Source organism: Crinia signifera, chromosome 1, assembly GCF_055691185.1.
Source record: "Crinia signifera chromosome 1, ASM5569118v1, whole genome shotgun sequence".
Taxonomy (NCBI): domain Eukaryota; kingdom Metazoa; phylum Chordata; class Amphibia; order Anura; family Myobatrachidae; genus Crinia; species Crinia signifera.
The window spans coordinates 446,710,712-446,736,672 of record NC_139217.1 but is presented as its reverse complement, the minus strand read 5'-3'; the positions used below and the strand labels follow the sequence as shown (position 1 = coordinate 446,736,672).

At 47.2% G+C, this 25,961-nt stretch overlaps 1 protein-coding gene across 4 annotated transcripts in view; it reads left to right on the top strand.

Annotated features, from left to right (window-relative positions):
• Nucleotides 1–25,961, top strand: part of GHR (growth hormone receptor) — a 292,432-nt gene that overhangs the window by 155,043 nt on the left and 111,428 nt on the right. Inside the window, exon 1 of one of the 4 annotated variants that reach the window (XM_083154217.1) lies at nucleotides 13,161–13,181. The exons of the other annotated variants lie outside the window; for them this stretch is intronic. The gene's annotated coding sequence lies outside the window, so the exon portion shown is untranslated. Of the gene's footprint in view, nucleotides 1–13,160; nucleotides 13,182–25,961 lie in introns of those variants that run through there. 4 annotated transcript variants of the gene reach the window in all.

Here is a 25,961-nt window from a genome sequence, read left to right as displayed (position 1 = left end):
GTGTCCCTTCCCTGAACCAGGAAATAAGCTGTGGGTAGAAACGTGTTCAGAGGTTAAACGGCTTGACTGGTGATGTGAATGGTACTTAAACGGTATTTTTAAATGGTAATCTGCTGCAATATGAACACTAGACCCGTTTAAAATACCATTTAAAATTACAGTTTTTCAAAACGTTTCAAAATGTTTTATGTGATGTGAAAGCTACATAATACTGTAGGTATTTTGTTTAGAACATTTTTCAACATTTGAGCTGCATAATATGTGGGGCCATGTGACTTACAGCCTACCTCCCAATTGGCCCAATTTTAGCAGGCTAACTTCAAAGGGGTTGGGCCTCACTCAATGGATTCAGGGCGCAGACTATTTTGTATAGGTTTTGCAAGTCTTCATGTTGGAAGGTATGCTGACCGGTGACACACTGGCCCTTATTCAGATCTGATTGCCGTACAAATTTGTTCTCAAAATTAGATTTGTGTGAGTTATTTTGTTTCTGTGCAGGGAAAATACTGGCTGCATTATTTTTACACTGCAATTTAGATTTCAGTTTCAACACACCCCACCCAAGTGTAACTCTCTCTATACATGTTACATCTGCCCCACCTGCAGTGCACATGGTTTTGCCCATTTTGAGAACAAATACTGCGATCAGATCTGAATAAGGGCCATAGTCGCTTACTCTCATGCATCCTGCAGGAGGCTCCCCTTTTTTCAGCAAATCTCCTGCTGTCTGGCATTTACTCCTAATCTCCCATATACTTTACATTCTGCCATGGGTGCCACGGAGGAGTTTCTTTGCAAGGACAGTGATTTGCTATAGCTGCTCAGCGGTCCCTTCTGACGACTCTCATCACCCCCCTTCCCCTTGTGGTAACCCCTGACAGAATAGAGATGGCAACACATGATCACACCCTATAGGAGGGATGTGATAAAGTCCATGATCGGTGGTCATGCGGGATGCCGGACGAACTGAAACGTTTCTTTTAAAGAGGCAATCATTTACAAGGCAAACATATAAGTGTTGGTGATATAGGGGTCCCCCCACGGAGTACCCAGTGCGGAGTCTTCAGTGGCATGTACTCACACTCCTACAGGCAGTGCAGAATGAAGATGGCGCGCAGCATAATGATGGCTTAATCGGGTGGCTTCCTCCATCGCCTTTGGACGGCTTCAGTGATCTCGCAGAATGCCACCACACAAGTAGAGATGTGCAGGGCCTTCTGAGCAACCACTCTGAATTTATCAAGCAAGGACGTTCTTAATCACGGACCCGCGGGGCCGAGCATTTTAAACTACACACAGCGATGTTTAACCATTTTCTGAGCAACTTTGTAAAATGATGTAAAATCGCTCCGAAAGTGGCTGAATTTCGCTCTGGGTGTAGGGCCCATAAGATGGAATTTAAATAATTGCTGTAAATTATGGGCTAATTGATCTGCAGAGCTTATTCAATTAGCCCTGATAGCTGAAAGCATCAAGATTATATTTTCCCTCACCTTCCCGGAGACAGGAGGGGATCCCGATACACCAATATTTGCTGCTCCAAATGCGAAAGCTCATGGATCCGGGAGCTTATTCCATATACTGTTTTTTTTGCATTTAAACTAAACTGGTCAGTTTTTGAACACGAGAAAAAAAACGGCCTCATTTCTGATATCCGGTAACACCATCCGACAATATACAGACATTCCTCACTTAATGACCTGTTTATCCGCTCAGACTTACGATCCGCCTTCTTTTATTGACCACACTGCGACTGCTCAGACTCAGACGCCCTTGCGTCCCGCCTACCTAATCGTACTTATGACCCGCCTAGACTGTTTAAGTGACCCGTGCTGAGCACGTTTTGCAGCGTCTCTGCGACATGTCAGAGGATAGGAGGAGTATGAATTTTTTTCTTTATTTAGAAGTGTACTTTACTTGTATTTTTATACGCGTTCGTTTAATGTCCAATTCGTTTAAAGACTGAGTCATAGGAACGAACCGGTCGTTAAATTAAGAATATCTGTATTACGGTAAAGTCCCAATTTTCGGACAAATTAAGTTTCCTGCTCAATAAAGTTCCCCTCTTTGTTGTAGGATGCTTATTGATAATAAATAACACATCAATGCGCTGTGCTATCTCTTATATATTTGGCTACATCTGTCACTCAAAGTGTGTCTGAAGCTGTAACGCTGGGTGGAGCCTCTGACTCACATGACTGACTCACATGACAGAGAACCAGCCCAGTGAGCCCACAGTGCCAGACACCCTCTCTCCATGTTACACAGCAAAGACACAGCTACTCACCAGACACACCAGGTGAGCGCCCCACACCGCCATACCTCCCAACATGACCCTCTCCAGGAGGGACAGAATGCTCTGTTTGTGGACTTCCATCTTAATTTGTGATTGTCATCACCTGTTTTAAACAGGGTAATTGATAAGAAAGGTGTTTAAGCACAGGTGATGGTAATCCATAAATAAGAAGAAAGTCCAGAAACAGAGCAATGTGTCCCTCCTGGAGAGGGTCATGTTGGGAGGTATGCACCTCCCTCCACCCCCCCCCCCCCCATTCACGGCAACCCCACGATTAAATGGCACATGCAAAACACTGACATGGCTGTGGTCGACAATGAAAAAGGTTGACATGAGTTTTTGAATATTTATTTTTCACTTTTTCAATGTTTTCATATTCATTCTCATGTGTCGACATGGACACCAATGAAGTGCCACACTTATGTCAACATTTACATGTGTTGACCTTTCTGTGTTGATTTTTTCTTGTGGCGATTTGCGGCGACCCCCCTCCCGCGATTCGCAGCACACACCCCCACAATTCGCGGCGACTCCTGCGATTTGCGGCCCCACCCCGTGACACCCCACCTCCTGCGATTCGCAGCACCCCGCGACCCCCCCTCCCACGATTTGCGTCAACCCCCCGGGCCCCCCCTCCCGCAGTTCGCGGTACCCCCTGCGACCCCCCCTACCGTGATTCCCCCCCCCGCTGACCCCCCTCCTGTCATTGCAGCAACCCCCCGCACCCGCGACCCACCCTCCCACGATTCACTGCAACCCCCAACGTCCCCCCCTCCCACGATTCGCGGCACCAACACCCCCCTGCGACCCCCCCTCCCGCAATTCACGGCATCCACCCACTACCCCTCCTCCCGTGATTCGCGGACACCCCTCACCTCCTCCCTCCCCCCCCCACCCCCGCTCGCGATTCACGGCAACCCCAGGATTAAATGGCACATGCAAAACACTGACACGGCTATGGTCGACAATGAAAAAGGTTGACATGAGTTTTTGAAGATTTATTTTTCTTTTTTGAATGTTTTCATATTCATTCTCATGTGTCGACATGGACACCAATGAAGTGCCACACTTATGTCAACATTTACATGTGTTGACCTTTCTATGTTGATTTTTTCTTGTAGCAATTTTTTTTCCAGTGACAACTATTTGCACGTCAACCTACACATCATCAACCAATTCTTTGTATAATATATAACACCTGTTCTGTTTTACTGTAGGTGTCTTAAGTCAGACCTTTTACTGCTACTATTACTGTTTATGTAAATGCATTCTGAATGACAGCAACATCCTACCATCCTTCTACAAGAATATATAACCAACTAGGTGATTCATCGCGCCCCGTGCCCCCCCCTCCCGCAATTCACGGACCCCCCCGCGCACCCCAGCTCCCACGATTCACGCCCCCTCCCACGATTCACGTCACCCCCCGCACACACCCCCTCCCGCAATTCGCAACCCCCCCCTCCCGCAATTCACGCCCCCTCCCACGCTTTGCGGACCCCCGCCCTCTCCCGCGATTCGCGGACACCTGCGCCCCCTCCCTCCCTTGATTCACGGCACCCCCCACGCCCCTCCCACAATTCACGGCACCCCTAAGCCCCTCTTTAGTCGCCCGTATACTCACACACCCCTATCACTACCCAGCTTCCTGCTCTCCTGAACCGTAACTTTCACCACTGGGGAGTCGCTGACGCTGTTTTGCCCACATGCCCCTATCATGCCTCATAGCCCAGCCTCCTGCTCTCATGCACCCTAACTCCCACCCAGTAGGAGGAGACACTGACTCATTGCCACCATCCTGTACTGCCACGCTAGACCCTCACCCACTGGCAGAAGCTGCACAGTATCTCCCACCCTCCTCTTTAGTCCCCCTTATTCCCACACACCCCTATCACTACCCAGCCTCCTGTTTTCCTGTGTCGTGACCTCCGCCAGTGGGGAGCCGCTGACTCAAAAACACCCTACTATACTATTGCACACAAACACACACACACACCTAAACAGCATGCACACACAGCCCCCCCCCCCCACACCCACAAATGTCACTGTACCATCCACACTATCAATGTACATCTTACTCTGTAACCGCTTTTTAATTAAACAAAACAATACACCCCCCCTTCCACATCATATGCTATCTATTTAACACATTTCACCTATAACTCAAGTTGCAATACAGGCATCTTTCATACACTTCTAACCATCTTTCTCATATACAAATGTTCACAAATTAAGGGGGCGCAGCCCCTTACGACGGTGTGAAGAGCACCCGTAGGGCGCGATGAATCACCTAGTAGTAATATATATATATATATATATACATACTAGGTGATTCATCGCGCCCTACGGGCGCTCTTCACACCGTCGTAAGGGGCTGCGCCCCCTTAATTTGTGAACGTTTGTATATGAGAAATATGGTTAGAATTGTATGAAAGATGCCCTGTATTGCAACTTAGGTGTCCGCGAATCGCGGGAGGGGGGGTCGCGGAGGGTGCCGCGAATTGCAGGAGGGGGGGGGGTCGCGGGGGGTGCCGCGAATTGCAGGAGGGGGGGTGGATGCTGCGAATCGCGGGAGGGGAGGGATTGCAGAGAATCGCGGGAGGGGGGTCGCGGGGTGGGTTGCCGCAAATCGCGGGAGGGGGGTTACGGGGGCGGGGGTTGCGGCGAATCATGGTAGGGGGGGTCGCGGGGGAGGTGTGTGTGTGTGCCGTGAATCGCTGGAGTGGGGGTTGCGGGGGGGTGGGGGGGTGTGACGCGAATCGCCACAAGAAAAAATCAACACAGAAAGGTCAACACATGTAAATGTTGACATAAGTGTGGCACTTCATTGGTGTCCATGTCGACACATGACAATGAATATGAAAAAATTTAAAAAATTAAAAATAAATCTTCAAAAACTCATGTCAACCTTTTTCATTGTCGACCATAGCCATGTCAGTGTTTTCCATGTGCAATTTAATTCTGGAGCTGCCGCGAATCGCGTGGGGGTGCCGCGAATTGCGGGAGGGGGGTCGCGGGGGTGGGTGCCGCGAATCGCGGGAGGGGGGGTTACGGCGAATCATGGGAGGGGGGGTCGCGGGGGTGTGCCGTGAATCACGGGAGGGGGGGTCACGGGGTGGGGTGCCGAGAATCGCGGGGGAGGTGTGTGTGTGCCATGAATCGCGGGAGTGGGGGTTGTGGGGGTGGGGGGTGGGGGGGGGGTGTGACGCAAATCGCCACAAGAAAAAATCAACACAGAAAGGTCAACACATGTAAATGTTGACATAAGTGTGGCACTTCATTGGTGTCCATGTCGACACATGAGAATGAATATGAAAATATTCAAAAAATGACAAAAAAACTTCAAAAACTCATGTCAACCTTTTTCATTGTCGACCATAGCCATGTCAGTGTTTTCCATGTGCAATTTAATTCTGGAGCTGCCGCGAATCACGGGGGGGTGCCGCGAATTGCGGGAGGGGGGGTCGCGGGGGTGGGTGCCGCAAATCGCGGGAGGGCGGGGTTCACAGGGGTTCCGGTGGGGGGTTGCCGCGAATTGCGGGAGGTGGGGGGTCACGGGGGGTGCCGCGAATCGCGGGAGGGGGGGTTGCGGGGGGGGTGTGACGCGAATCGCCACAAGAAAAAATCAACACAGAAAGGTCAACACATGTAAATGTTGACATAAGTGTGCCACTTCATTGGTGTCCATGTCGACACATGACAATGAATATAAAAAAATTTAAAAAATTAAAAATAAATCTTCAAAAACTCATGTCAACCTTTTTCATTGTCGACCATAGCCATGTCAGTGTTTTGCATGTGCCATTTAATCCTGGGGCTGCTGCAAATTGCAGGGGGGGGTGCCGCGAATCGCGGGAGGGGGGTCGCAGGGGGGGTGCCGCCAATCGTGCAAGGGGGGGTTGCTGGGGGGTTCTTTTTGCCGCGAATCGCGGGAGGGAGGTCGCGGGGGGTGTTTTTTCCGCGAATCGGGGGGGGGGGGTCACGGGGGAGGGTTTGCCGCGATTCGCGGGAGTCGCGGGGTGGTGGTTATGCCGCGAATTGCGGGAGGGGTCGTGGGGGGGTTCTTTTTGCAGCGAATCGCGGGAGGGGGGGTCGCGGGGGTGTTTTTGCTGCGAATCGCGGTAGGGGGGGTTGCGGGGGAGCGGGTGTTTTTGCCGCGAATCGCGGGGGGGGGAGGTTTTGCCGCAAATCGCGGGAGGGGGGCGCTCACCTGGTGGCTGTGGAGTAGCAGTGCTGGGCAACATGGGAAGGCAGTGGGTGTCTGGCACTGTCTGTGGGCTCACTGGTAAGGTTCTCTGTCACATACCTCCCAACATGACCCTCTCCAGGAGGGACACAATGCTCTGTTTCTAGACTTCCCCTTAATGTATGATTGCCATCACCTGTTTTAAACAGGTTAATTTCTCAGAAAGGTGTTCAGCACAGATGAAGGCAATCACACATTAAGAGGAAAGTCCAGGAACAGAGCGTTATAGACACAGACACCCACTTTGAGTGACAGATGTAGCCAAATATATAGGAGATATGTCTAGTATCCGTGAGTCTCCACAACACTGTCATCTGCTGGCAGAGAGTGAAACTACATCTCTTTCTCTCACACATGCACAAACACATAAGGTATCAGACTAGCTTTCTAAGCTTTTGCTTCGAGGGGGGCTTACTAGTGATGACTATGTGGAAGAAAGTGCAGGCAGTCGGGACTGAGTGCCAGTTCAGTAGGGGACAGTAGCTTGAAGGGTTGCTCCTAATGAGTTTTAAATGGAAGAAGAACGAGTTAACTGACAGTGTATATTGTACAGTACAAATCCAGACCACCCTGTGTAGTTTCTTTCAGGTGTCTGAGTCATCATCAGAGCTGAGCATCAGCTTCAGATGTACATATGTGCAGGGAAATCAGCCAGGAATACTTAGGGAAAATGCAAAATGTGAGCTTCCATTTACAGCCAGCTTGCTTTGAGTCTACTGTACATCAATGGTTACTTTGAAGAGTATTTTTACCTTGTCCAGTGAGAACCTTTGAGCTCAGACAGTCTGGTTGGTTGTTTGAATTAAGGAGCTGTGAAAAAATAAAATACTTAAAATTGGAGCCATTTGCAGCCATTTCAGGGCAAACCATTTCTATTTCAACATTTTTTAATCCTTTCTGGGGGAGAGGCTTAAAATATCTGCTACAAAATGCCAGCGTCGCTCACATTTGTTATATAAATTCAAATATCTCGATCTTGGTCGGTAAAATTGCCAGTCTTGTGCACATCAATAGCAGTCTGCTGGTTGTGGCATAACTAAATATTTGTAGGCCCCAAAACAAAGTGTTGTAAGGGCTCATTTGTACCACGCAATGGTGAAAACTGTATATTGTACATGTAACTGTGACAGGGAAGGTGGCCCCTCTCAGCTCTGGGCCCCATAGCAGATGCACTCCCTGCATTATGGTAGTTTGCCCTTTCCTGCTGGTCTGTCACCCACACCAGTACTATGCCACCAACCTCCACTTAACTCACCTACCAATGGGCAATCCACTCCAATGTCCAATCTGCAGTGAGGTCAGTGTGTAAGAGAGGTGTAGGCGGTGTGGTGCCTTCTGCCGTGCAGGTGTATCCAGACCACTTACTTGCGCCACACCCTCTCACCTTCAGGCCGTGACAATCCATGGCCCTGGAAAACTCCGGCACCCGGACACGATAACCTAGGAGGAAGGAGAAGAGGTGAGTTTGTCTCTCTTCCTGGATGCAGACCGTTGTGCCCTCTGTCCCGCGACGTTTCTATAGAAGTCGACTTCGGGCTCCAGGGAGCATCATCCTCGGGACATGGCCTCAGAACCCGGAGTGTCGCCTATTGGCACTCGTGCACCTACAGTAGGTGAAGCTTCCCCTCTTCTGCCAGCAGGCGCCAGCAATCTTCTTTCTGGAGCCCGGCGTCTTCTGGCCTCTTCAGTGGCCGCTAAAGCTGTGCTCCGCTCCGCCGCCACTTTCTTCTTCCTCCATCATCTTCTGCAGTCTTCAGAAGTGCTCCTGCTCTCCGCCGATAGGGACCGGATTTCCCCCTTTGCCTCCTGGTGGCGTCTGACATCAGATGCCGGGGGTGGGCCAAGTATGACGTGGCGAGCGCTAATTGGCCGATTCAGGAGCCGTGTTTGGTTTCCGAATGTTGCCAGTGTTTAAATGCTGCGGGCGCCATTTTCCATTGACAGGTCAATGGTTTTGTGGGTGCTACTGGGATAGACATGCTACTGCTATCAACATACAACAGTGAGCTAAGGAATTCATCACCTCCAACACATACCGAATGCGCAGCCTGGACAGCCCTCACTGTGCTCCCTGCCTGCAGGTCCCTAAGACCTATGGTCATAGCCAGTACTTTCTGTTCACCCCAATATCTCAAGTCATATTTTCTCTGTATCCATTTCAGTGTGCCAGATTCCACATTGTATATGTCCCTCTTCACCTGCTTCTCACACTACCTACCCTAACTCTGTACTTACAGTATTTTCTTTTGTCTATTTTGACACTATCTTTCTGAACAACACTGTTGTACCAGAGCCATGGTTCCTCAATCCTGGGCTATACCTATTCAGTCTGCATGGTTTCTGCCCTCTAGAGGCATGGTCCACAGTGCAGGGCGGCTAGAGGTCAAAGGTGCAGGTAGAGGGGGGAGAGAGGGATAGGAGGAGGGCGATGACTACTTTGTCCATTCTCTCTCCCTGCTGCCTCATGTCCTGACCATCCCTGCCATCCTCACTTCTTACCTGCACCTCATGTCACCTCTCTGTCTCCCCCACCTTCTAGAGTGTAAGCTCCTTAGAGCAGGGCCCTCTTCCCTCCTGTTCTCACAGCACACTTCTTGCATTTCAATTACAGTTCTCTTACTCACCTACAATCTATACCTTTATCTCGTCTCACTCACTTCCCTATATCTCAGCTGTATTGTGTACTAAGATTTGTGCTGTTAATTGTGCTGTTTTTGATCTTCTGTCACTGTTATGTCTAGTACTGTTCTAATGTGTTCTATATGTATGGTGCTGTGTACCACTTGTGGCGCCTTACAAATAAAAATATAATAATAGCTAAACTAGAATACAATCTATACTACAGACTGCATTAAAACACTGCCCTCTGGTGGACACATCTACAGCTAAATCATTTAATAGAGAGAACTTACATCTCTCTTGTACTGTGAATTGTTTTATTTTGGAGGGCTTTGGCCTCCCATTGTCATCACTAGAGTGTTATATCGGAATTGACTGTAATTAGTTTTTCTTCATGTTGGTTTTATACTTCAAAGTCTTTATACCTCGTACGACATTCCAAAGTTCTGCCGTGTTTCCTGACTTAGCTAAACTAAGTAAAACTCCAGGAAGCTTGTGCGATTGAGATAAGAGTGAGTCCTGGTATTTGTGGTGTGCCGGACCGTCGTACTTCTGAATGAAGGAATTGGATTGACCGTAAACAAACAATAAAATTCTCCTGTTTGTTACACAGGGGGTGCTATTTATTGGTGTGTTATATAGTAGCACTGCGCTGTCTCCTGAGAAAACTTTTCCAGTTACATTTGTTGATATAAGATCTATAAAGTTGGATTTCCATTGAACCAAAAATAAAAAAATCCTGGATCTGGTAATGCTTTATATCCTGGTTATTAATGAGCTTGGTTATCAAATAGTAATTGTGGTATAATGGTCCTTATTCTGGGAAACTCCTTCTGGCAAATTCCTTCTTAGATGGACAAAACCATGTGCACTGCAGGGGGGGCAGATGTAAAATGTGCAGAGAGAATTAGATTTGGGTAAGTTATTTTGTTTCTGTGCAGGGTAAATACTGACTGCTTTATTCTTACACTGCAATATAGATCTCACTTTGAAGTAAAACCCCACCCAAATCTAACTCTCTCTGCACAAGTAACATCTACCCCACCTGCAGTGCACATGGTTTTGTCCCTCTAAGAAGGAATGTGCCGAAAGGAGTGAACCAAAATAAGGCCCATTATTCTTAGTATTATGATCAGGGTCGTCGCCACCACTAGGCAGGTTTAGGCATTTGCCTAGGGCACCGGCCACTGGAGGGCGGTAGTGAGCTGCAGGCCAGCAGAGGAGAGCCGCCCCCAGGCAGCACGGCGTGCACAACGCGGTACACCACCACCACACCCCCCCCGAGCAGTGCGCCAGCACCATCACACTCCCCATACCCCCCCCCCCCTCCCCCGGAGCAGCACAGCGGCCATATCGCACAGCCACCATCCCTTCCCCCGTGGCTCGGGTGAGCGCCGGGGCACCTCCACCGGCCTTGATTATTATCCTTTATTATACCGGTCCCGTCGCCCACGATGTTGTGCTGTATACCCATGGAATAAGCCTGGTAAAGTGATAACGCGGTGATAAAGTGCAAGGTGATAATACACTTGCCAATCAGCTGTGTTTGAGCAATGGCAGTTAGGAGTTGATTGCCTGGTGCGTTATCACCTTCCACCGTATCACCACTTTATCACTTTACCAGGGTTAATACATGTGCCCCACAGTTCACTGCGATAAGAAATGATAAATCAACCAAAGCGCCATACACATGTTGAGCGTTCTAGGGAAGGACGACTTCCTTTGAACGTCCCAGCAGCTAGATCGCCCATACAAACATAGCGATGTGTGTATGGGCGATCTGTGCTAACCAGTGTTCTGTTCTGGCCATCGAATGATTTCTCTAGGGCTCGCAAATATAAGTCAGTGGAGACTCACTTATATTTGTGGGCTCTGGGTCAAAGACAGGGCAGATGGCTGACGTCATTTGACACTGTGTCACTCCCACATTTACATGGGAACGCCCAGCGTTTGCATGGTAACGCCCATGAAATGCTGGATGTTCCCATGTCAGTGCGCCAGCCCCCCCCCCCCGTCCCAGCGAAACGCCGTCAGTGCAGGTCGGCGAAGAAGCTTGCACAGAAGCCCCGCACATGTGCATGAATGGTTATGTGCACCTAAAAAACATATTTAAAGTTCGCCCTTACCTTACAGAAGACACTGCAAAAACTCTAACCCATGCTCTCATCATCTCACGCATTGATTATTGCAATGGTCTCCTTATTGGCCTTCCCCAATACCGTCCATCATGAATGCAGCTGCGAGGCTAATCTTCCTAGCCAGACGTTCATCGTCTGCAAAGCTACTCTGTCAGTCACTTCATTGGTTACCTGTATTCTACCGTACTCAATACAAAATTATTTTACTTACACACAAAGCCATAAACCAAACTACAGCAACATACATCTCTTCTCTTTTCTCAAAACATCATCCAACTTGACCTCTACGCTCCTCCCAAGATCTGCGTCTCTCATGCACACTCATTGCTCGCTCCCATTCTCGACTGCAGGACTTTTTTGGAATGTCCTCCCAAGCACAGTAAGACTCTCCTCCAGTCTCCAAACCTATAAGCGTTCCCTAAAAATTCATCTCTTCAGGCAAGCTTATCAAATTCCAGAACCAGTCATAGAACCTTGCATTCTGGTGGAATCGATGCAATAAGAATCCTTATGTATCAATGCCTATTTTCCTATAGATTGTAAGCTTGCGAGCAGGGCCCTCATACCTTTTGACTGTCTGTAAATACCCTGTTTGTAGTATCACTGTCTCCTTTGTAAAGCGCAATGGAATATGCTGATCTATATAAGAAACTGTTAATAAATAAATAATAAATAAAATGTGCATGGCACAACCATTAATCCCCCATGCGAACACACGGGGGACCGAATGGATTAGATTCAGGGCCCTAGTCAGATCGCTTAGTAAAAGGGCTGATACTGTGGGGGAGATTCTCTAAGCTAAAAATGCGGTAAAAACCCCATTATCGGGGTTTTTACCACATTCTGGGATGCTCTAAGCATCCCCCGCCGGGTTACTGCGGCGGGGGGCATCTACAGAAAAATTTGGCGATGCCCCATAGAAGCCAATGGGCTTCTACCGCACCCCACCGCCGCCGCGCAACGACCCCCCGCCGCCCCGCATCGCCCCCTCCCCCCTCACCTGTGTCCAGGCAGCACAGAGCTGTGCTGCCCGGACCTGTGACCTCCTCCCTGCACTGATCCTCTTCCGGGTGCAGGGAGGAGGATTGCCCGGCGCAGCAGCGCCGGGTGTGGGAGGGAGGGGGGAGCCGCCGGGACCTGCTGGGACCCGGCGACTTTCACCACAAAGGACAGCTCTTAACACAAGAGCTGTCCTTTGCTATAATTATCGCATATGTTAGTGCATATGCGATAATTATAATTGCGAAGAGAGGCAAAGGGGGCGGAGATTCTTAGAGAATCTCCCCCTGTATCTTCTCATGTGTATGCCCCTTAAGTCTCATTTATGTTGGCCATGAGCGTTTTCCATCTTGTGTCTCTACCACCAACTGTCAATTATTCCTGGCACTTGTAGTTGAGCTTGCGGGCCAGCAACCCATTCACATGTGACCACGAGGCCGCTCTGCTGGGGGGCTTTGCAGAATGGTAAAGAAAAATCAGAATACCGCATCATTATTGGAAAAACTTTGTTTATTTTGAATATTAAATCACTTTGGGGCTCCAAGCTGTTTTCACAATAAACAACTAATTCCACGGTGCACACAGCGTTCGCCTTCCGCCTCCAGGTTTTATTCTGTGACGGACTATACTACAGGATAGAAGAAGGTGCTGGGAAAGCAGATTGCCCAATTAAATACACATGGAGTATAATGCCTCAAAACGCTGTTATCAAAAGGCCGTGTTTGCTCAGTGGGGCCAAGGGCCGCGCACTGGTTGGTTGAATCCTGCTCTTTAGTACTTGGGATGAAACACAGATGACAGAAAATGTTTTACGAAAGATACTGTGCGTCTGGGGAATATAACCGCTGCGATTCTTGGACTCGATCTGGCTGCAAATTCCAAGGTTGGATTTTTATGCCTCTTTATATATTGCAGGTATTTCTTACTTGTCTTGAACATTAAAAATGTTTGTTCTAGATGTAATCTAAGCTACGGGGGGCTCGGCTCAGTTGAATTTGCTGAAATCATAGAGACATTTAGAGGCACGAGTGTGGCAATGCATAGTTATTTATTGGCACGCAGCGAGAGATATGTACGTAGGCCGTTTACTGATGTCTAGTGCAAAGAAATAAATATAACCTATCTAACCTAGAAACGCATTTACAGGATTTCTGGCGTCCATGGGGTAATTCTTGTATAAGTGGATCGTTTACGTAAATGTTGGGAATTGTTAACTGTTTCAATATTTACATTTATTTTGAAAAACGTTTTATTTTCTTTGGTATTTCCTCATCTTTGTGGCCACCGCTTACGCCAGTTACGTTAGCCGCTTTCAGAATAGCAACACCGTCCCCTCGCGGGCTCGGCGGCTTCCTTCGCTCGCCACAACTTTACTAGGTCATAGATGGTGCCGTGGACCCAGGGGGTGCGCTGTACGCTACGTAAGTACCGTAGCGTAATCGATGGCCGCAAAGATGAGGAAGTAGCTGTTTTTTTGGAAACAAGGATACCGAACGTTTACATTTTTATTAAATATTACAGGTCTTAGAGTTTGTAGATTAGATTAAAGGTGCCCATATACGGTACAATTGCCGGGTGTGATGAGATACGCGCTCTCACGGACATCCCATCGCACAGTTCAAAAAGTATGTGCTGCACATACTTTTTGTACTAGGTTGCATCTCGTTGCATTGCAGGATCGGTGTGAGTTAGTCCAAATTGTGTACAATAATTGTACTGTGTATGGGCATCTTAAGGACATAACCAACCTGTAGATCTATTGGATTATTCAGAGATCCCCTGCGCAGTTCGCAGGAAGGGGTGGGGACAGCTGGCATGTACTACTGGCAGCCATAAATGAAAGCTTTCATCGCTATTCTTAGTGCAAGTTATCATTGTAATCCAATGAATATAACGACAAAAGGCTAAGATGAATCATTTCAGTGCCAGGTGTATTTATTCCAGTAGAAAAGGTTTTCACCTCTAAAGCCGGGTTACACACTGAACGATATGTCATCTAATGCAGCGGTTCCCAACCTTTTTCTCTCCCGTACCCCTTGATTAGGCTGTTCATTTATGAGTACCCCCCTCCTCTCAATTTGAAATAGCCACAGTACTTTCTAAATGGAGTGGAAGTGAGCGCTACTGTATGTGTGTTCTTATATAAATGAGTAGGGGAGGAGTAGTGTGCGGTCAGGAACCGGGTCCCTCTGTGTCTGACCGCTGGCTGTTTACTGTCTCTGGGGAAACCGCTAACACCTGTAGGATTAATGCTGCCGCTTCCTCCACCCGTCTCAATGGGGGGCAGGTGAATGCCGATGTCTGAGGGTGGCGCGGGTAGCACCCAGTGGATTGTTGGACGGGCAATAGCACGAGGAAATGCTGATGCGCTGCAACGGAACCGGAAGTGACATAACGTGGTTTATCTCCACGGCAATAGGAGACCTTTTGACATCAGGAGACTTCGGGCCACATGCACTAAGCTTCAAAAATGATAAAATGGAGAGTGATAAACCAACCAACCAATCACAGTCACAGCTGCAGCCACTGGGATTTCTGTGACGTCCAGGAGCTAAGAGTGAGGCAGCGCCATTTCACTCAGTCTTAGCTCCTTCCTCCAGTGTGTGATATGTGAGTTTCCCATATCTGAAAATCCGATATCCAAAATAATATGAAATCCAAGATTTTTCTACGCGTCACTGAGATAGTGAAACCTTTTTTTCCGGATGGCTTAATGTACCAAGCATGCAAGTAAGGAACTTCTACTTCCATGTCTTCTGTTAATAGCTGGGTCTCTAGTTAGGAGGAGATGAGTCAGACCTTAAGGTGACGTCACACTAGAACAATTTTTTTGCCGATTTTTCGACCGATCGGACGGAAATCGTCCAATCCCGATCAGATGCGCGCTCCTGCGGATCTCTTGATGAATCTTCTGATCTTACATGCTGCATCGGATCTAAAGATAAATCTTTGATGAAAACGTGCCCTTACCTGAAATCTTTTGGATAGGCAAAAGATTTCAAGGCAAATTTTTTTTTTCAATTTATTTTATTTATTAACAGTTTTTTATATAGCGCACACATATTCCGCAGTGCTTTACAGAGAATATTTGAACACTCACATCAGTCCCTGCCCCAGTGGAGCTTACAATCTATATTCCAGAGCACATGTACACACACATTCATTATAGGGTTAAATTTGTTGGGAGCCAATTAACCTACCAGTATATATTTGGATTGTGGGAGGAAACCGGAGTACCCGGAGTAAACCCACGCAAGTACGGGGAGAATATACAAACTCCACACAGTTAGGGCCATGGTGGGAATCAAACCCATGTTCTCAGTGCTGTGAGGCAGCAATTTTATGTTCACCTCTTAAGTATAGGGAGATAAAGAAACATGGGATTTATTTTCATGTATATGATATAGCCGTTTAAATACCAACATACTGTAGATTGAAAAGATTAAAACATTATTAGATTTACTCTGACGTAGATTCTCCCCTTGCAGATATACATTGTGCCTGTTCTTCCATAGCATAGCAGCTGTTCTAGAGCAGCACGGAATTCTGCGGGTGCGTGTCCAAAATAAACACAGTTTAGATGTAATCAGTGATACCGGCCGTGTTAATCTGTCACTGAGAACTCAGCAGCTCCATTATGACTCATGGGAAGGAGGGATTGCTACATCCAAACCCTTAAATGAATGTAAACATTTAAAAAATATATATTGTTTCATATAAATATATTATTGTCATTATCCCGTAAGCATAGTTTGTTTATTAATCACCGATGGCAGGTAGATAGATCCTCAGCATTGTGTATTGGTAATGTGCTGTAGCTCTGTAATGTAACTGCAAGAACTCATTGTCCAGTATAGGCGCCAAGCATGATCTTTGGGATTCATCCGCATTAATAACTTCCATATATAAAAGTGGGTACTTGTGTAGTTTCATGGCGCCTGGCGTCTCATGGTGTCTGAGTCCCCTTGCAGGGCTCGCTTCGCTCGCCCACGCTGCGGGCTCGGTGGCTCGTTACGCTCGCCACGCTATTTAAAATCAACTCCATGCCAACATGGATAGTGGAGGTATGAACTATCCATGTTGGCATGGAGTTGTTACTTTTTTTAACATAGTTTGTGGCGAGCGTAGAACCCGGAAGTAGCACGGCGCCATGAAACTACACAAGTACCTAAAAGTGAGATGTTTCTGTTGGTGCGCATGTATGCAACTTGCCTGATTCATGTTTGTAAGTAAACCAAAAACCAAGTAACTTTGGTTAGGGTAAGGAAAGTATGGGTATATCTGTATACACAGTATACCCCTTAGTGGCAGGATAGCAAGTACATAGAATGGACAGTATATGTGGCTTTATGTTGCCTGCATTGCACCCCCTGCCTGCATGCCACCTCCTGCCGCTGCCTGCATGCCCCCTCCTGCCTGCCTACCACCCCCTTGTCTTCATGCCACCCATTACCAGCATGCCCCCTCCTGCCTGCCACCCCCTGCCTGCCTGCATGCCACCCCCTGCCCGCATATCACCCCCTGCCTGCCTGCATATCAACCCCTGCCTGCCACCCCCTGCCTGCATACCACTCCCAGCCTACATAACATCCCCTGTCCGCATACCACCTCCTGCCTGCATATCACCCCCTGCCTGCCTGCATATCACCCCCTACCTGCATGCCACCCCCTGTCTGCATACCACTCCCAGCCTACATAACATCCCCTGCCTGCATACCACCTCCTGCCTGCATACCACCCCCTGCCTGCATACCACCCCCTGCCTGCATCCCACCCACTGCCTGCATCCCTCCTTCTGCCTGCATACCACCCCTGCCTGCATACCACCACCCCCCCCCCCGCCTACATGACACCCCCTGCCTGCATACTACCCCCTGTCTGCTGCGATCACTTAAAACTTGCATATCTGATAATTCTAACTTACTTATTTGTACTTCATTGTTTGTTTAGTTCTCATTTGCATATAATGGTTCTACATTGTTGTGCTGTTAATGGAAGGCAGGTCTAAGTTGGAAGAGAACGGTGTCAGTGAAGGGCCTAGAAGCAGTAATACAGCACAGCAGCAGTTGTCTGCTGCGATTGTCTTATGTAAGGATGAAGAAATGTCTTTTGTGCTGTAGGAAATGCTACAATGAGGTAAGGGGAGAAGAATGTGGCTGGGGTCCTGTCAGAAATAAATATAGCTCTGGCACTGAACGGAAATATAGATGATTGTCTCTTTAAATGTGCAGAACTGCTCAGCAGAAATCTGTCACTTTATTATCAGGCTGCTACTGGCCGACCTGTGTTCTGGATCTTGTAAAACAAATTCATGAACAATGAGCCGTACTTGCATCTTTTAGAAGAAGGAGATGTCACAGAACGACTGCAGATCATTTTTAGTATTTCTGCAGTGTTTATTCTGATAAATGATTGCTATAAAAATGTATTCAACAAGGAACAGAGTAGGGATGGCCATCCTTGCCATTGCGATCAATGGCAATTCTGCAACTGGCCATCGATAGTGCTTAACTATGCAATGGATGATCATCGATATTTTTGCATATCGACGGTCATCCATTGTGTTTTTTTGATTGGCCTGTGGGCCAATCAAAACACGGGGGCAGGGCTTTGCGGGTGTCGGGGGCGGGGCTATGCTCCGTGTCCAGGCACTTTGAAAAAAAAACAACCATCGTTTTGCTATTCCATCGATGGAGGGAAACCATCTGGTTCTGCCCCATCGATAGCAAAAGTATTCGACATCGGCCATGAACCATCAATTATTTTGAATCATCGATGGTCGATGGCCATCCCTACAACATAGGTGCTTAAAGAGTGGAGGTTCATGTGCAGCGCCCTCCGTTCGATCCCCCTCCTCTCTCCCGGCCAGCGCTGCACTAGTGCACAGTGCTGTAGAATCTGACTCTACTGCGCGCCGCAGCCATTTTTTGGGTGATTCCACCAGCGCTACTGCCGTCATAGTGTAACGCCAGAGGGGTACGTATTAAAAATGGGTGCAATGTGCACCCATTACAAATTCACCACTGTCAAGCATCTATTTTGCAGCATTGCCAGATAATGGGGTAATTCAGACCTGATCGCTGGCTGCTACATTTTGGAACCTAGGAATCAGTTAACTGCCGCCCCGTCAGAGTGAAAACCCATCCCTGTGCACGGCTGCAAATGGCATTGTGCCATTCTTCGCACAGAGGTCTCATGCATCCACAGTCCTTCAATAATCTTTACCACTGCGAATTCACAGCCAAGCATGGAGGTCTGAATCAGGCCGAGATCACAGTTTCCTACTTGACCCCATTACTAGTGGGACAATCTGCAAAGTCAGGTACACACAATGCAGAAATCACTGCGGTAAGATCATCTCAAAATGTGCATGCGGCACCCGGGGCCGATTTATTCGCATTTGTTACCGTGTAGCCAACTACCTGCAAGTTCAGCGGGGTCCCGGTGACATCACTGCATGAAATTGTTAACGATATCGGTCAGTGTGTATCATTATATCGTCCACCCATGACACCACCAATATCGTAAATGATGTTGGCAGTGCAATGGGTCGTTAGTGTATGTGGGGGGGTTAGTGACGAGCTGCTTTCTGGTGTGTATAATCATGAAATGTAAAGTTTAATGTCTGTAATCGTAGAACAACCTGTGATTTCCTTTGAAAGCATTGTCCTTTTATCATGCCCATAAGCACACTGCTGCTTAGTAATTAAACCCGTCCGACGGGAAATATAAAAGTCTGATCCTGTACTGTATGTCCTCATTGTATTTTGGTGCCCGAGGACCAATATTTTTAAAACAGGGACACAAGGCAAGCCCTGGCGCCCAGTGAAAGCACTTGCTATGATGCCCCTTCCCATATATATATATATATATATATATATATATATATATATATATACACACATACAAATTGCAGCTTCTGCATTGTACTTTTACTTTGAGCTGTGACAGTTTTTTGCCCACAAACTCTACACCTCGCCCCCTGTCCCTATCTGCTCTTACCTCCAATCTCTGTCTTCAAAGCTCCCTCTCTTTATATTCAGCAAGTTTGAAACAAGTCAAATTGCTTTCACTTTCTGTTAAGAAGTAATTTGGTCTGTTGTGTGGCCTCTAGTGGTCACGGATGGTACTTCCACATGGAGTCAAATCCCGGAGGTGGAAATACCAACGCCGGAATCCCAACTGCCGCAATGCCGGCAATTTCTCCCTCTATGGGTGTCCACGACGTCGGTATTTTGACCACCGTGATTACGACCGCCGGGATTTCGTACTGAATCCGGTACTTCACCTCATAGATGTGAGGAGGGATTGACTTTTTTTATATTTATAGATTTGAAATCACACATTTCTTAGCAGTTATACCCAGGGCCTTCAGTCACATCCTCTGTCATAGACAGGATTCAAACCCATACATTCCCCCCCCCCCCCACCCACAAATGCTACCATACTGCACTGTGAATCATTGAGACTGTTCACCAGCCGAGGCTTGTTGTATTACCATGATGGTTATAATGTTCATGTCTGTACTAGAACTTACTAATAAAGGCAATGGTTAGTAGAATGCAGTGTCACACGCAGAAGTGGCCACAGCCTTATGCTAATGACACTGCGATCTCTGAAATACTGAGATGCCCGCTTGCAGCCTTTTGCTGTGGTGCAAATCCATCTCGGTGGTCTTTAAATGTGCCATTGGACGTTCAAATATTCATGTTGGTTTTATGCATACAGACTATTAATCTAAACCAGTGATTTTCAACCTTTTTACTTTGCGGCACACTAAATAAGACCTTAAAATTGCCAAGGCACACCATGAGATCCCCACAGGGCAAAACACATTGGCCTCCACAGGAAAAAAAAATAAAAATCTATTGGCCCCCATATAAAAAAAAAACAATCACAATGATCCCCACAGGTAATAAAAAATAAAATACATTGGCCCTTTACATCAGGGGTGGGGATCCTCAGGCCCTGGGGCCGTATGCGGCCCCCGTAGCCGATGTGAGTGGCCCTCCCACCCTTTGCCAGGAGTCAAGTACAGGGGAATTCTTGCAAGAAGTTGGTAGTTCTTGCGAGATTCCTTTTAATTAACAGCAGCCGGAGACTGCCAGTGCTATTCAGTGGCAGCCGCCGGAGCGTCAAACGGCTGCAGCAGTACAATATGTTAGAGAAATTTTTACATATGGCCCACGAAGGATTTTTTCCCCATACAAACGGCCCTTGGCACAAAAAAGGTTCCTCACCCCTGCTTTACATGAAGAGAAGAGACCAGTAAATAACAGTTGAACTGGTGGTGGCTGTAAACTGGTTTGGGTATCTCTAGATCTGGGGGCACACTTGAGAAGAGCTCAAGGCACACTGGTGTGCCATGGCACGGTGGTTGAAAAACACTGATCTAAACTGAGATGTAACCTGGGCCTGAATGCTTTGCTTACCTGCTTTACCTGTCTAAGCTCAATAAACTGAACCCCCCTTCCCCCATCCTTCCTATCACAACAGTTCCACAATGGAACCTGGATGCAAATCACAAGTTTTATGACCACTAATTGTCTCCTGTGGCAACCGTTCACTGCTTATTATCCCAATCCCCGAAACACCAGATTTATTGGCCGTACACTTTTTGCTAGGAAATAATAAGCTTTATATAATAAGATTTAGGGTTAATCTCTTAAAGTAGCATTTAATTGGCCTATTTATTACTTTGGCACATGCTTAGGAAAATTATTTGGTTTTATACCTTGCCACTCTGTTATCCTAGGTCATTTGTCACCTCGTAATAATGCTGGAGCAATGTAGTATATGCCTCGCTAAATTCGGTTCTTCAATCACAGATTTGCATTCAATAAAGTTAAGCAAGACGTGTAGTCATAATGTCTACATTTGCATTCTCCACATTCATAATGTCGACAATACACCATTGATAGTTATGATGTCCACATGATTGGAATGTCAACATTGAGCGTGTTGGCATGTGCAGAATGTCGGCATCTGAACTGCTAACATTTTGCATGGACCGGAAGCAGAGGGTTAGGGTTAGGCTATATGAAGGGGGGGGGGGGGTTAGGGTTAGGCAATAGTTGCAATATTCTGATACTCCAAGGCCCTATGATTCAAGAAAGTTTGGGAACCACTGTTCTAAGGGGTTTATACCTGTAATATACAGTAGGTCTCTAAATTTACCACTTCAGGAGCAAATTTAGCACTTTCTTCAACTTGAAATATGTTACATGATCCCCTAATGCCCCTTTCACACTTGCAAAAATATCCCGGGTTTTTGCATATTAACGCGCATCAACCCAGGATTTAGCTCAGTGTGAAATGGTCTTGGACGAATATCCCGTGTTCAGCATTCCGGGATTTCTACCCAGGTCCTGACCTGGGTAGAACCCGGAATCGACACGGGATGTGGTCAGTGTGAACGGGTACTCTGGGTCAGCGTGACCCAGATCCCGTTCACTGCAGTGAAAATGCGCCGCTGGGAGGTGCTGACACCTCCCAGCACCGCCCCGGCCAAGCCTCCAGATGACGCCACCCGCCCGACTTCATTCCGGGTCGGGTGGCCAGTGTGAAAGCACTTGCAAGCCGGGTCGCACCTGGAACTTAGATCCCGGCTTGCAAGTGTGAAAGGGGTATAACCCTCTCTTTTAGTTTTTGTTCCATATACTTGTTTTGTACACTTTGTAACTGCTGTATGTAAAGTAACTCTGCAAACATGTACACTTCTGTCTTTGTGTTGCTTGTTGGTCAGTGCAGAAGAACCTAATTGTGAGATTCCATGGCCAAGTTAGAAATGATAGGAAATTAGTTACTAAGGGCCTTATTCTGGTTGGAGCGGCCGGGCCGTACGCGCACGTCCCGGGGTTTTTAATGATCTGCGCATGCGTACATTCGCTAATGCGCAGGCGCGAACATTCCACAACGCTTACGGACGGGTCTCTACGTGCGAAAAAAACCTGTACGCGAGTGTACGGGCATTGGGGGCGGCATAGGGGCGTGATGAGGGGAGCGGCCGAAATAATGAGGGAAAATGGGCGTAAATATGGGCGTACACGGGGGTGTGCACCAAAAATGAGCGGTGCTACTACCGCACGATCGACTAAAGCACCGTTCATTTCGGACACAAAACAGGCGGCCGCCAACCGCCATCTCAAACCACCCCTACAGATACCGCATGCCAGCGTGCGCCTGGGTTAGCTAATTTACGCGGATTACTACCAAACACATACACCTGAATGTAATAAGCAATGCTGCAGTCTATTAAGTCCAAACCATGATTTCACTACCTGCAAGCCACACACATCACTCTAACACATTGGAAGCTTATCTTTCTATACTTCTCTACATTTAAAGGTTTGTTTAATTTAAGGTAAGAATCTTTGTAAGACCTGCTTATATATATGCTAAGGTAGGTATTTGTTAAACAGTTATACACATTCACTACGTGCTTTCATAGACTTTACACAGAAGCACACTCAATCGACACAAGTCGACATGTGTCGACGTGTTCACTCTAATACAAACATAGGTTTTGTATTTATGATACAATAACATAAACCACATCTAACACCTACAAAGGATGTTTCAGCAATGTTTTAATCCCATGGCCACTATTTTGCACATTAATTAATTCAATCAATTAATTAATTTTCATAATTATAGTTGAAAGGCAACATTTGCAGGTCCATATATATGAAGGGTATGTCAGCGTACACGGACGTACGCTCACTCTCACGAGCGGTGACATAAGCTGACTTTTCTATTGAAAACAATAGGGACCCGTCCGTGCAAGCTGGCGTACGCTCAGATAGCCGCAAGAAGGCGGTGGGAAGACGGACGAGAGACGTCCGTAAATGGCGGCGTACGCTCAGTTGTACGCCAGTTGTCGGAGTGTAAGGGCTGGCCCGTCCGTGTACGTTGGCGTACGCTCATTAGTACGCCACTCCCCTTCTACGTTGTTTATGCCCGTACGTATGCGGCAGAGTTGTGGGTGGACTTAACCCCAACGGCCGCGTGCGGCTAGCGTACGTTAATTGCGAACGTACGCACGTTTGGCCGCACCGATCAGAATAACCTCCTAAATGTAATGTTCGGACCAGATAGTAGAAATTAGTTGATTTTAAATTGGGTTGTTTAGTCCAGTGATTTAAAAATATATATCCAGGCGTATGAACTAATTTCTTAGTAGTCCAAACTAAACAGCAGAGATATGGCTGGCTCCTATGCAGAGCTCCATATTAATAACAGCAGCATTGGATGATATGAATAGTTATGAAGTGCTGTCACTCGCTTTTGTCATCTAAATCTCAAGCATGTTCCCTGTTGTTGGTTACCCAGCAAGCAGCACAAGTTCCTTGTCGGATAAGAATTTACTGCCTCCAGTTGTCCATCCAGAGAAATCAATGTAAAAAAAAAATTGACCTGTCACAGGGAATGAAAACCTTGAATGATTATATAATGGTCCGGTCCACCATATGTTGTATGAATATCCGAGTGATATCCGATCTAATGTTCATAACGGACCGATCACCAATTAGAAGAAACTAATTTCAGTGCAGATATTTTTTTTTATATTGTCATCACTTTCATTTTTACTTTGTCATTATAAGTACATACTGTAAGTGTATTTTTGTGTTGCTCATAACAGTGTTACTGTATGTGTGAACCATGTTTATGGGTTGTGTTTAAAAAAAAAATGTAATCGGTGCTAGTCTCAAGTAAGATCTGGTTTAAAACAGTGGCGTATTGTAGCGATTGAGGGCTGGCAAGGGAGGCGGTCAAGGAGATTGCCCATGCTACCCGAAACACACACATACGCGCACACACATTTGCTCTCATTTGGGCAACTGCAATCTCCCTCTTCTCCCTGGCTCTTCCGCCCTCCCCACCTCCTTCAGATGAGCATGAGCTCCCATTACCCTGGAAGTCGCTGCTGCCTGAAGAATAGGGTGTGTGTTTGTGTTACCGCATACCCTCCAACATATGAAGGATAAAAATCGGTACACATGCGAGAAGGGGGCGTGGCCACGGGTAAAGTGGGCGTGGTCATACAACCTTTTCAAATATGTACTGAGAATTTTTTGCCTCCCACCCTCCACATCCACACAGCAACCCAAAGGCGCTGTGTTTAATTGTAGTCCCGATAATTTAAAATGAAATGAACAACTCACTGAGAGGCTGCGCGGCCCGGCCGCTCCAGAATCCCCTCACGTCAAGGCTGCTCTGTGTGTGTGGCGCCCACAATTTCAAAAAGCGCATGCGCCAGGGGCGTCTGAGACGGCACAGTGGACAGCCCCAGAGTGACAGAGCTGCAGTTCCGAGGGCTGCGTGACGTCATGACACGGCGCACGCTGCACAGACCGCAATGCACCCCTGGGAACGGGTGCATTGGCTTAGATTTCAGCTTTACACCAGCCGGGGCCCATTCAAGACTATGCATCACCAGCGCGGAGTCTGAGGACCTGAGGAATGGCCAGAAAACAGTACAATCTGTACTTTTTTTTTTAGCCGGTACAGACCGATAAAAAACGGTACTGTACCGGCTTATTCGGTACAGTTGGAGGGTATGTTACCGGTGGAAATCGCCCTGATACCCCCCTTACCGGATCCGCCACTAAGGAGTCCCAGGACTAAATGGAGAAGAAAAGGCTAGCCTTAATCCTTGTTTCTTACCTTCTGGATTAGGAGGGGCCAATCAAAGGTCCCATACTGATCTTGTGGATCAGCAGCTTTGTATTAATTGCACTGATTGGTAGCTTTGGCAAACTGCCCTTTAGTAAATATTATCCTAGGTTTCACTACCTGGAGGGAGAAAGTCAGCAAACTGTCCCTGAGACACGTGGCCATGAAAGTTGAATGTATGTGCTGATAGTTGTCCACTTTACCAGTAACCTCTCCCCATATACAACTTGTCTATGGACAACATGTTACGAGGTATCTTGTAGCGATGGGACATAAAATCAATGTTACATCTGTGATGTTACTGCCTGGTGATCTATTTCTCCTCATTTGTTTTCTTGACTCACAAAGGCCGGGTTCATGTATCATGTCACATTTCAATTATTTCCCGGTTGCCATAACAACACACAATAATGAGTGCTGTCATGTGTGGTTTAGTAACCACAGATCGCAAAATAAACAAAATCCTGCTACACATCGAGGACCTATAATTACTGGATGCAGAGCACTGAGTAGGTAGCAGTGGGTACAGTGAGCATTGTAGAAGTGCCGGCAATTCATACAGATCCCAGGAAATCCTCTCTCCATCCTTATATAATTATGTACACTCTTCCCAAATCCCAGGCAACTACACCCAGCCAGCTTCTGATTAGTGGATAATTAAGCAGAAAAGGCTCTTCTCACACATTAATGACCTCCGATTTATTACGGGCCTGCTTGTGAACCCTCATGAACTTTTCTGTACAATTAAGGGTACTTGTTTCCTAGCACGGCCACACCGATTTACATCGGGGTGGTCGTGTCGGAAAAATCGGGTCGATCGCATCGCATGCGATTTGGTCGCATGCGATGCGATCGTCGCGACCGACCGATTTTGGACCCGATTTTTTTTTTTAATGAAATGTAAATCGGGTCCCTGGGACCCGATTTTACATTGTATTCAATGTAAAAATATTCCCAACCCCCCCAAATTTAACGGCGTACACCGTAC